This window comes from Phyllostomus discolor, chromosome 7 (genome assembly GCF_004126475.2).
Source record: "Phyllostomus discolor isolate MPI-MPIP mPhyDis1 chromosome 7, mPhyDis1.pri.v3, whole genome shotgun sequence".
Lineage (NCBI taxonomy): Eukaryota > Metazoa > Chordata > Mammalia > Chiroptera > Phyllostomidae > Phyllostomus > Phyllostomus discolor.
In genome coordinates, this window is record NC_040909.2 from 98,918,394 (window position 1) to 98,930,244 (window position 11,851).

Consider the following 11,851-nt stretch of genomic DNA (forward strand, 5'->3'; position numbering starts at 1 on the left):
GAGCCATAATACAGTTTATTTTATCAAAGAAAGGGACAAATATAGATCAACAGTCATAAAAAAGAGAAAATACAACTGCCAGCCATGTGTTTTGGAAATGCCATCAAGTAGTACCAATTAAGGGAGGGACAATGCAATTATTAATAATTTTATTTAAAAACTTAACCTCAATAAAAAGTATTCAAACATAAAATGTTGAGAACTCTGCATTGAGAACTCAAGATAAAAACTTTGCTTGAAGATTGGAAAATCAAAACATCAAAGAGAACATATATAGCAAACAATAAAAGGAATGCTAAAACACCAAATATATCATTCGAGATAACTAAGGATTTGTCACAAGATGAAGGAATTGCAAATCAATAAAAATTCTAGGAGATTCAACAAAGTGATACATTTCCACAAAGGGAAAACTTTAAAAAACCTTGCAAAATGATGCAAAAAGATCTAAAAGGCAGAACTAGATGAAAGCACTAGAAAAAAAGAAAGAAGCTCAAATACTCTGAAATAATAGCTCAATTTATACACTTCAAAACAACCCCTAAGAATTGGAACTGTTATTACTGTGGACCTATGTCCTTAAATAGATATCTCTTCACTGTTGTATTTTGATTATGGTTAGCAATTGTGACTATAAAGGGAAAGATGAAATAGAGAAAGGGGGTAAATAAAAGAAAAGAAGGGAGGAAGGGAGGGAGGGAGGGAAGAAGGAAGGGAAGGAAGTAGGCAAAGGGAAAGGGCAAAAAGAGAACACTTCAACAATAAGGAAATAAATGACACCAAACTAACTTTCCTTGAAAAAGAATGAGGTAAAAGTAAATCACAGAAGTAAGAATTTATGTGAGGGGAACACAGTGGGAGCAGTAACAGCTTTTCATAATGACATCAAAACTAGAAATCACTCTTGAAAAAAAAGAATGTCAAAGTAACTCAATTTGTAGTCTCAAGGTGTCCTGTTGAGACCTCTTACTGGTTGTAGCACAATAAATGCCCTGAGCAGTTGAGATGGCCCTTAGCCTTGTGGGGGTCAATCACAGGTACTTCTTGGAACCCTTATTATCAAAGTAATTATAGGCTATGTGTCTTTCCAGCAACCATTATAGTATACCACTGGCATATTGCAATGATTTAGATTTGTTTTCTAAGAGCTCATACACTTACATTCAGTTCAAGTAAATCTTGATGATGTGAAAAAGATCCCATAACATTCAACTAAGACTCTAAAGCAACTTCTACATGCAATCTATTATTTATCAAAGAATCAAGTACTTGACAAATCAAAGAATTCTCCTTTTAATTAAGTAAAGCTAAATAAATAATATGCAGTGGCCAGTGCTTCATTTGTCAAAAAAAATATGAACTGAAGAATTAGTAAAAAATATAATGTTTGTTTGTTTGCACTTCAATTTTCCAGGTTTCTTTGCTCATGTTGTTACAGTGAAAGTGTCCACAGTAAAGGCCTTAGGAAATTTGCAAACTTTATAAGAAGAAATTGTTCTATTTGGAAGTAGACTTTGATCAAAATTGCAACATTAAATGAAAGTTTGACTTTTTAAGAACCAGGATTAAAATTAACTCAGATTTATTATTATGAAGATATTAAAAGCTAAATTTTACCCAGGTGATGTCTGAATTGTAATTTTGCCCTTAGATTCAAAAGCTTATCTGAGTACCAATTATATTTCCCTGAGAATCATTCACATTTCTGTCTGAAAATCTTTTTGTCATACACATTCCATAAATTTTGATTGTCCCACACAAAGCTTTCAGTTTAACTTTCAACAGTCTATAGTTCTTGTAGTGATTACAGATATTGAGAACTTAATTTTGGTTTTGTTACTGTTCATGTTTTTCATAAAAGACTGAGTACAGGTTCCAATGTTATACCTGACTGCAAACATGGAGTTCAAGTTCTCAATCTGGTGCACATCAGAATCACTTGGGAACTTCATTACACATCACCCCCAGATCCCATGCCAAGCTTTCTGTAATTATAATTGGTCTGCAGTAAAATCTGAGCATCAATAGTACTTGAACTTCTTCAAATGATATTATATTGCATCTAAGACTGAGAAACACTAGTTAAGAAAAGCCAGGTCTACAAGTCCCCTTTTTTGCAGGATGATAATTACCAAATAAAAGAAATATTTTAGTTTGGGAAAAAATAGAACTCAGGGCATTAAATTGTATAAGTCTTAAAAAGCACACAACTAAAAAGAAGCAGACTACTATAAGTAGATAACTACTCAAATATAAAATTTCCCATATGTAAAACAACTCTTGGTAGATTCAGATGTTTTGGTTTACACTTCATATATAGAGACCAATCACAGAACAAAATTCAGACCAATCTCTGAACAAAATTGTGAAATGGACCAAATAAGTCTTTAATGCCCTACTCTTCACTTTCTTCAATTTACATTTACATTTTTTTTCTGAATTTTCAATACCTGGTTTATCACACAGATTTCTCTATGGAACTAAGGTCAAAGAAAAATTTTCAGTAAAAATCACAAATTATTCCTTATTTGGAATCAGTTTCTTTTGTTGTAGTTTAAGTACTTCTGATAACATAATAACACTAACCATGCAAACAAGTAGGAATGTGATGAACAAGAACATGTTAGTACATAAATAGTTGTGCTTACTTTCAAATGTGGACATGTCTCTCTTGTGGTACCACATCCATGAGTTTCCTTGCAGGCACTGTTTGGCTACAACAGAAAAAAATCTTTTTAGTTTTCCTGTAAGGCAATAAAATGTGCTTTGATATTTGGCTGTGTCACTTTATGACTTTGGGAAAGACACTTAACCTTTCTAAGCCTCAATTGTACAATGGGAAATAATAAAATATAAATATTAGATACAATACATGTATTATAAATAATATATGGAAAGTTTCAATAAATATTAGCTATTATGGGAAAATTATAATTTTTAGTTCCATCATTTTCTTAGGAAATCATTCTTTTATCTCAAGATTACATTTAAAGTTGTTTTATATGCTTCTTTGTTTTTCCAAAGCACTTCTACCCATATAATTTTATATTACACTTGGAGAAGACAGTCATTGGAAACAATAGCAATTTGCTTACAGTATAATCATTTTATTCTCTATAGTACTTAGTGATCAAAATAAGACATGTAGATGAAGTTATAGAATGTTTATTAAAGAATTGCCTCATCAGAATCACTTAGAAAACTCTTTAAAGCACAAATTCCTTTCCTGACTACAAATCAACCCAGTACTAATCTCATGGGGACCTTAAGCTGCTGCAGTTCTCATGAAAATAGATGCTTTAGGAAGACACTTTACACAGTGTACTGAAAATTGCATTCATGACTGTTCAATATGAGCAGAATGGCTATGGTGCAGAAACTGGGGGGCATCTTTAAGCATAGAAAGGATAACCAAGCTGGGATGAACTAAGACCAAGTCCCCTTTCTACACAGAGATTCAGTTTCAAAGAAAGTTTTGAGCACCACCTTTGGATTAGGAACTTCCACAAATATTACACATACTTCATTTAAACAGTCTGCATGAGACATATTTATCTGAGAAAAATAAACTCATAGAGGATACATTTTTGTCCAAAATAGTATCCCACCTCAGCTTCTCACAATAAATAAAGTGTTGTTTCTACCACTGCACACCACCCTCCTGGGCACAAAAGCACTTTCTCCTCTTGTTTCTATTTCTCATTAGTAATCTCATCCACTGAGTCTCAAAGGCACATGTTGTTATCCAGCACTTCTTGAGATAGAATTACATCATTGCTGCCCCTTCCTTGGCCCCATTTTTAATCAGTCATAATAGCCTATTGATTTCACTTCCAAAATTGTTCTCTCATATTTCTTTCTCCTTGCCTTCCTAATTCCATAACTCCAGACCAGTTCTATTAACTAATGCATAAGGCTCTTCCCCAGCCAATCCATTATATCCATAACCACCAAATTAACCTTCATAATGAAAAATATAGAGTATGCTACTTCTTTGATTAAATATACTAAATACTCTCCCACTTCTTACCAAAAACAAACAAACAAACAAAAAACCTAGCTTGGCAGTTTTAGCATTCAAAGATTTTGTGCTAGGTTTTTCATCTGTTTGGGAGGCAGGGTAGTCGGGGGGGAGTGGTTCTTTCACATTAAGCCTTTTCGCCATCTGTGATTTCCACCCAAAATGGGACAATGGTTTTCCCATGAACATAGCTCTCATTTCTTGGCTTCTTTTTGATTCCCCAGGTTTATGTCCACTTGTCTGATTACATCTCCCAGGCCCATGGGAGTTGAGAAATGTGGTGTCCCAGGTGCTTAGAAGCAAAAGCAGAAGAAGGACCAAGTGGGGGTGGCAAAGTTTTGAAAAGAAAGGTCACCAAAAGTTTAGAGGGAATATTATCAATCAGAATGGGCTAAATAGAAACAGAAACTCCTTGTAGAGAGAAATGGGGTAGCTACCTGGCTAGAAAAGAATAAATGTCTAAAGTGGTGTAGAGGATAAAAACTGGACAAATTCCCAAGTCACACCCTAGGATTTGCACTGGCCGTTTTGACCTCAAACTGAGTGGGAAGAAAGAGGTTAACACTGGTATTGTCATACTGCTAGCCAGAAGCAGAGTCAAGCAGGATGTGGAATCTAACCAGGCTGTCTAAACATCCAGCCTCCCTTCTTTAATTCACCAATTCAGTTTAAGAATAGGTGACCCAAATAAGTCATTTAATGAAGAGTCTTGAGTAAAATGCTTCTGGAACATAATGGCTGTCCAGCTAAATAGTTATGCATCACCAGGCAACTTCTAAGCCTTTCTTTTTTGTTTAAGATTAAATGAGATACTGCATTAAAAGTGTTCAGTTTTTTAGAGGGCATCTAATCAATAAACAAATGTTTAAAGTTACTATTATTGAATTCTACTTATCCCACTTCTGCACAACACAAAATATACCTTTGTCACCATAGTTTTGTATTTATTTTAAATGTTCTTAAATTAATATCTATATGCCATATATATCATGTAATGTGCTGCACAATTTACTATTATCTTCATTCATTCCATTTGTCAAAGCTCTGCATATCCTGGAGAACCAATATCAAGTCCCATGTTTTTCTTGTGACTTTCTTAAATTGCACCCATTGGCATTGACCTCTCTCCCTCTCCTTGTCTCTCTCCTTGTCCCTCTCCTTCTTTTTCTCCCTCTTCCCCTCTATGTCTCTATCTCTCTCTCTCCCTCTTTAAGAGAATTCCACAGCATTTATCTCAGGCTTTATTGTGGAGTCACTTTCTCTTTCATTATATTCTGGGATCATATACCCCTAAAGAACAATGCCAGTATACTATTATTCCCTACAGTACTTTATATAGTAGTTATGTAATAAAAGTTTGTTGAATTGCATATAAATTGTGCATAATTTTTATATAAAAAGAGCATTAACAGGCTGTGCATCAATAATAACTTACTTTAACAAATAAATCATTATTTTCTGATGAGAAAGTACCATATTTTATAACATTTTTGTGTCTGATAGTAGCTGGCATCATAAGAAGAAATAAATATTAACTGGCTGATACAATGATTTGATAGTTATTACATCCATGAGAACGTAATAGGCTTTTATCACTGGCCTGTAATTACATTCTTTTTCCCAAGTTATTTGGCTTCCCCACATAATAATTGTACACTTTCTCCTCTTAAATTTTCACCAATTACACCCCTCTACTCTTCTTATCCTCAGCATCTGTCCTCACTCCCTCTTTCTCTCAGAAAATAGAAGCATTCCAAATGTTCATGAATACATCATTCATTTCCCTATAATTATGCCCTCAATTCTACCTTCTTTCCTGTTACTGTAGGTAAGCTATCTGCATCCCCATATAATCCCCTTCACCAAGAATTAGAATCTATAGCTCTTGTCTATTCAAGAACATTGTTCCAGAAATTTTTTCTCTTTCTTGGGTTAAAATATCCTTCTCTTTCTACTGGATATAAATATGCTATATTTCTTTCCTCTTCTGAAAAAAACTACTTAGCCCCATTTCTCTTACCACCTAAGACCTATTTCTCCACCACCCTAAATAGCAAGTTTTTAAAAATTTATTTATTTCTCTTTAACAAATGCCAATAAGGATTTTCTCTTCAACCTTCTTCTGAAACTCCATAATGTAACATCAGAACTCATTGCACTTGATTTTTCCTCCTTGAAACACTTTCATCCTTTGGCTTCATGTGCTCAAACCTCACCTTCTAACTCACTGCCACTTCTCATCCACCTCTTTCTCAGATTCCTCACCATCTCTGACCACTGGTGTAGATCAAGTTCAGTTCTTGGTTGTTTTTAGTTCTCTGTCTAGAATCACAGCATAGCCTCTCTCATCTAATATCAAGACTTTATGTACCATTTAGGGTCTGTATCATACTCTAGTAACTGCCAAATTTATGAATTCCAGACTCTTATTTCCAAATTGCTGACATATTTTTCTTGATGGCTAAATGACATCTCAAACTAAACATGGTAAGAACAATCTCCCTCCACTTCCAAACCTGCTTTTCCCACAGTCTATATCAGTTGAGGGCAATCTAATATTACTATGTAGTTGCTAAGTCCAAACATCTTAGAGAGTTATTTTTGATTTGTTGTTTTTCCTACATCCTCACACTGAATTCTGTCAGTGGCACATTTAAAATATATCTCTTACCATCTTCATGCTACAACTCACCCATGGTACCATCATTTCTCACCTGGATTATTCCTATAGCTATCAAATAGGGGGTTTTGTTTCTATCACATCCCCTAAAATTTACTATCAAATCAGCAGCAAACTAATCCTGAAGGACACAATAAATCATGTCACTCTTCTGTTCAAAGTCCTCCAATGACTTACTATTTCACTGAAAGTAAAAGCCACAGATCTTACAATGGCCTACAAGGTCCACATGATCTCTGCCACCTTGCCCCACCTCTGTCCTCTGACCCAGTCATTTACTACCCACACCCTTCTGCTTCAATTATCCTGACCTCCTCATGCCTCTCCCACCCCATAGTCTGCTCTACCCCAGAGGGTCGCTGACATAACAGCTTGGCCAGCTCCCTCACATGTTTTAAATCTTTAATCAAACACCATGTTGTGAGGCCATCTTTGGCCACTCCACCCTAGAGCATACTTCCCATGCTACTGCTGCTTATTTCTCTATACTGTTTAATACCTGATAACATATCATACCATTGACTTATTTATTGTGTTTATTGACTCTCTCCCCATCTGCAATGTAAGCTTCAAGAAAGAAAAGTTGGGATTTAGGAAGATGGTTGCTAAGTAGATGGAAGCTGAGCCCACTTGCTCCTGCCCCCAACTCAGATTCTCAGCTGATCTTCCAAAAAAAAACTTGAATAATCAATGGAATCCTAGCTGATATGAAGTTTTGAGCCAAGGAGTACAGGGGACTCTTCACAATGGGCAATAAGGAGATTTTATAAGTTCAAGGGGAAATACCCCAGGTCTGGTGCTTGTAGATGTGGAAAGATTGATCAGAAATCACAGCTTTATGGCTCCCACCCCTCCCAGGGCAGGGGGCCCCAGTCATGAGAGAGGAGCCCACAGACCCGGGCCAGGAGTGACTTGGAAGGTTGTGCAAGATCACACACAGTGAGCAGCTCATCATCCATAACTGCAGTGCCAAACACCAACCAGAAGCATGCCAGAGAGGGACGGAAAGGCCAGCCGGCCAGCCATGAGAGACTTCTGGCTTTGTGGAGAGGTGGTGTGGGCAGAAGGCCACACAGTGACTTGGTGCTGCAGTAGATGTGCCACAGAAAGGCTTTTCAAAAGGGGAGCTGAAGCGTACTGAGCAGGGACCCCATATGAAGCTGCCTTGCCAACAGAGGGACAACTTTGAAAGTGCAGTTTGCTCCCGCTGAATACAGCTGGGGAGGGAGATCAGAAAATCACACAGCAAAGGGATTTCTGGTCTCAGCCCAGCATGGCCAGCAAGCAGGGAGCTATGCAAAATGGAGAGTTCAGGACTGTGTCTATTATGAGGGCAGTGGACTAGGAATTAGGTGGGCAAGAGTTGACTGCCTGAGATTATTTGCAGCCAGGTAGAACTGCTTGCTTGGCAGGAATAAGACCCCTGGAAAGAGGACTGACTACCCGGCCACCACCTCCTGCAGGATTGGTAAGACAGGCTCAAGAACCCCCTGCAGAGTGCATATCTGCAGGAAAAAGTCAGGAAGAGTATCTCTGAGAAAGGACCCATTTTAAACTTTTCTCAGGAAGACAAAATACACTTGTTCCTATGGCCCTATTCCACTGAGGCTGGCAAAGCAGGGAGATCAGAAATCAATAAAGCAAGGGGTAATCAGGACCCTGCTCAGACTCAGCTATCACACAGAGCAGGCAGAACCAGGCGGGAAAGATCTGACCCTCTTACACAGACTGACCTCTCCCTTGAAACCAACAGCTTGTTCACTAGAAACTGTAGATTATTGGAAATAAGCTGGGATGGACCAGGATTGGTGGTGCAAGGGCAAGGAGAACACACACACAATTTTCCCAGGGGACTGAACAGTGCCTCCCAGGGGATACCCAGGGGTCCCAACCTCACAATAGCAATAGAAGCCCAGTCTGGAATTAGGTCAAGGTGTCATATGTGATGCTGCTAGAAGTCGAACTACCTACCCTGGGACCTCGAACTGATAAAAAGTCAGAGGCAGATTCAGAAGAAGACAGAAGGCAAACACCAAAGGCTACTGAGACAAATTCCACCTTATTCTTCTTCAGAATTTGTGTTATTTTTTCTCTCTCACATAGCCCTTTAACATTGTTTTCTTCAAAAGTATTCCAACTAATTCACTATTTTTTTGTCCTGTATTTTTCACCCTTTTAATTTATATTTTTTATTTTATTTTTATTTAAAACCTCATATAGTAGCTTTCCTTGTCTTAACTCCATTTTGCCTTCTTCTGGCCCTTTCTTATTTTCCTTGTAAATTTTATTTTCCCCCTCTTTATGCCCTGTTCCTATTCCTTGCTCTTACTATTTTTCCTCCCTCTATCCTCTCAAAATCATTCTTTCTGCCTTTAGTCAACTGCCAGTCTTTTTCCGTTTCTTATAATATTGTTATTTTTTCTACTTCTATTAATTATGATTTGTTTGGTATGATATTGTGATTATTGCTGTTTTTCTTCAGTTGTATTCCCGTTTATTCACTATTTTTTAATTTCAAATCTCAGGTTACTTCCCCATGTCTTACTCCATTTTGCTTTCCTCTGGCTCTTGCTTATTTGAGTTTGGAATTTTTCCCCCCTTCTTAGCCTGGATTCTATTCCTTACTCTTATTATTTATTCTCCCTCTATCCTCTCAAAATCATTTTTCTTTACTGTAGATCTCAAATTCTCTTTTTTATAATATTCTTATTCTCTTTCTATATTTATTAATCTTTGTTCATCTGTCATTATTATTGACCCTGTTGTGGTTTATCTTCAAAATTTTGCTCCTTTGTTTCACTACTTTTTAAATTAAAACCTCATATTATACTCTTCCTTTTTCTTACTCCACTTTCTGATCACCCTGCCTTTTTTACTTACAATTTTATTTTCTCCCTTTTTTTATCTTGTTTCTATTCCCTTTTATTATTTTTCTTCCCTCCTCCCTCTCAAAATCAATTTTCTCTCCCTTAGTCATCTAGTTCATTTTCCCTATCTTATAATATTCTTAATCTCTTTCCACCTTTATTAATCTCTGTTCATTTGCTCTTGATATCACTGATGTGGCAGGGGGTATGTTTGCTGGTGTAGGTTTATTTTCCTGGTAGTATTGTTTGTTTTTTGCTGGTAGTATTGTAACCAACACCTATACAACAGCATATAAGATGTGGCAGGGGTTGGGAGATCCCAAACGAGGAATGAGCCACCAATAATCAAAGCCCAAGTACAATAAGACAACCCACATAAACTGAATAAAGGGCAACTCTAAAGCACCCAGAACAGGAATCAAAGAGACTGTACCACTGAGTTTCACCGAATTCCTTACCACAAAAGACCACATCATGAAGACAGGCAGGAAAATCAGAGCAACCTGAGATGAAGAAACAAACTAAAGGAGTATTCTTAAATGAGAAGATAAGGAAATTACCCCTAATCAAAAGGAAAGAAGGAATCACCAGAAAAAAAAAAAAAGAATGACATTGAGGCCAACAATTTATCAGCCATAGAATTCAAAATAATGGTTATAAGGATGCTCAAGGAACTCAGTGACAATTACAAGGAACTAAATGGAAACTAAAGCAGTGTGAAAAAAGGACATAGAAGCTATGAATAAGAATCAGGAAGAAATGAAGAATATAGTATATCCTATTATTCTGTATAGGATGGAGTTACAATTTATCTTATTAATTAAAAATGTAGAGCAAACAAAACTGGATTGGGGATAAATTACATTGGTATTTAGATTCAGTTCTGCCAATAAAAGTTCTATGATTACTGAACTTCAGTTTCCTGTTGTGAAATATAGGAGTAAAAAACTGAATTTCTCAGAGAATAAACTGAGACAAATAATTCTTTCATATTTTCATTCAAGTGCAACAGACATTGTTCAAGTCATTCATGTGAAAGCATTTTGTAAACATGGCAAGTCCAGTGTAAATATTTTTTAAAATTTTTAATTGTATTTATTTCCATTATCATTTAGTGCCCTGTCCTTTTATACTCTGTTTTTCTTGCAATCACCACACTGTTGTCCATGTCCATGTGTCCTATTTCCTTTTTGTACAATCTTTCTACTCTCTACTCTCCTCTCCCCGCTTGCTGTTATCCTGCTCTCTGTCTATGCATCTGTCTCTATTTTCTTTGTTAGTTCATTTTGTTTATTAGATTCCATATATGAATGAAACTACATGGTATTTTTCTTTCTCAGACTAGCTTATTTCACTTAACATAATGTTATCCAGTTCCATCCATGATGTTGCAAAGGGTAAAACTTTCTTCTTTCTTATGGCTCAGTAGCATTCCATTGTGTAAATGTCCCACAGCTGTTTTATCCTCTCATCTACTGATGGACACTTGGGCTGCTTGCATATCTTGGTAATTGTAAATAATGCTACGATGAACATGGGGGTGCTTATATTCTTTAAAATTAGTGTTTTGGATTCTTTTAGGTACATTTGCAGAAGTGGGACCACTGATCAAAAGGCAGATCCATTTTTGTGGGATTTATTCCAGGAATGCAAAGTCAGTAGAACATTCAAAAATCATAAAATGTGATTTACCCCATAAACAAAATAAAGATAAAAACTGTATGATCATATTGATAGATTAAGAAAAAGTATTTTATAAAATCCAGTACCCAATTATGATTAAAACTCTCAGCAAAGTGGGAATAGAGGGAACATAACTAAACAAAATAAAGGCCATGTGTGACAAACATACTGCCAGCATCCTACTTAATGTGCAAAAACTACAAGCATTCCCCTTAAGATGGGGAACAACACAGGGACATCCACTCCCACCTCCTTTATTCAGCATAGTACTAGAAGTCCTAGCTACAGCAATGAGACAAGAAGAAATAAAAGATATCCAAATTGGAAAGGTAGAAGTAAAGTTGTCTTTATTTGCAGATGACATGAGATTGTACATAGAGAACCCCAAAGATTCCACCAAGAAACTATTAGAACTGATAAATGAATTAAGAAAAGTAGCAAGATACAAAATTAATATCCAGAAAACAGATGCATTTTTACATGAATGAACTAATAGAAATTAAGAAAACAATCCCATTCACAGTTGCCTCAAAAAAATAAAGTGCCTAGAAATAAACCTAACAAAGGATGTAGAAGACTTGTACTCAGAAAATTATAAGA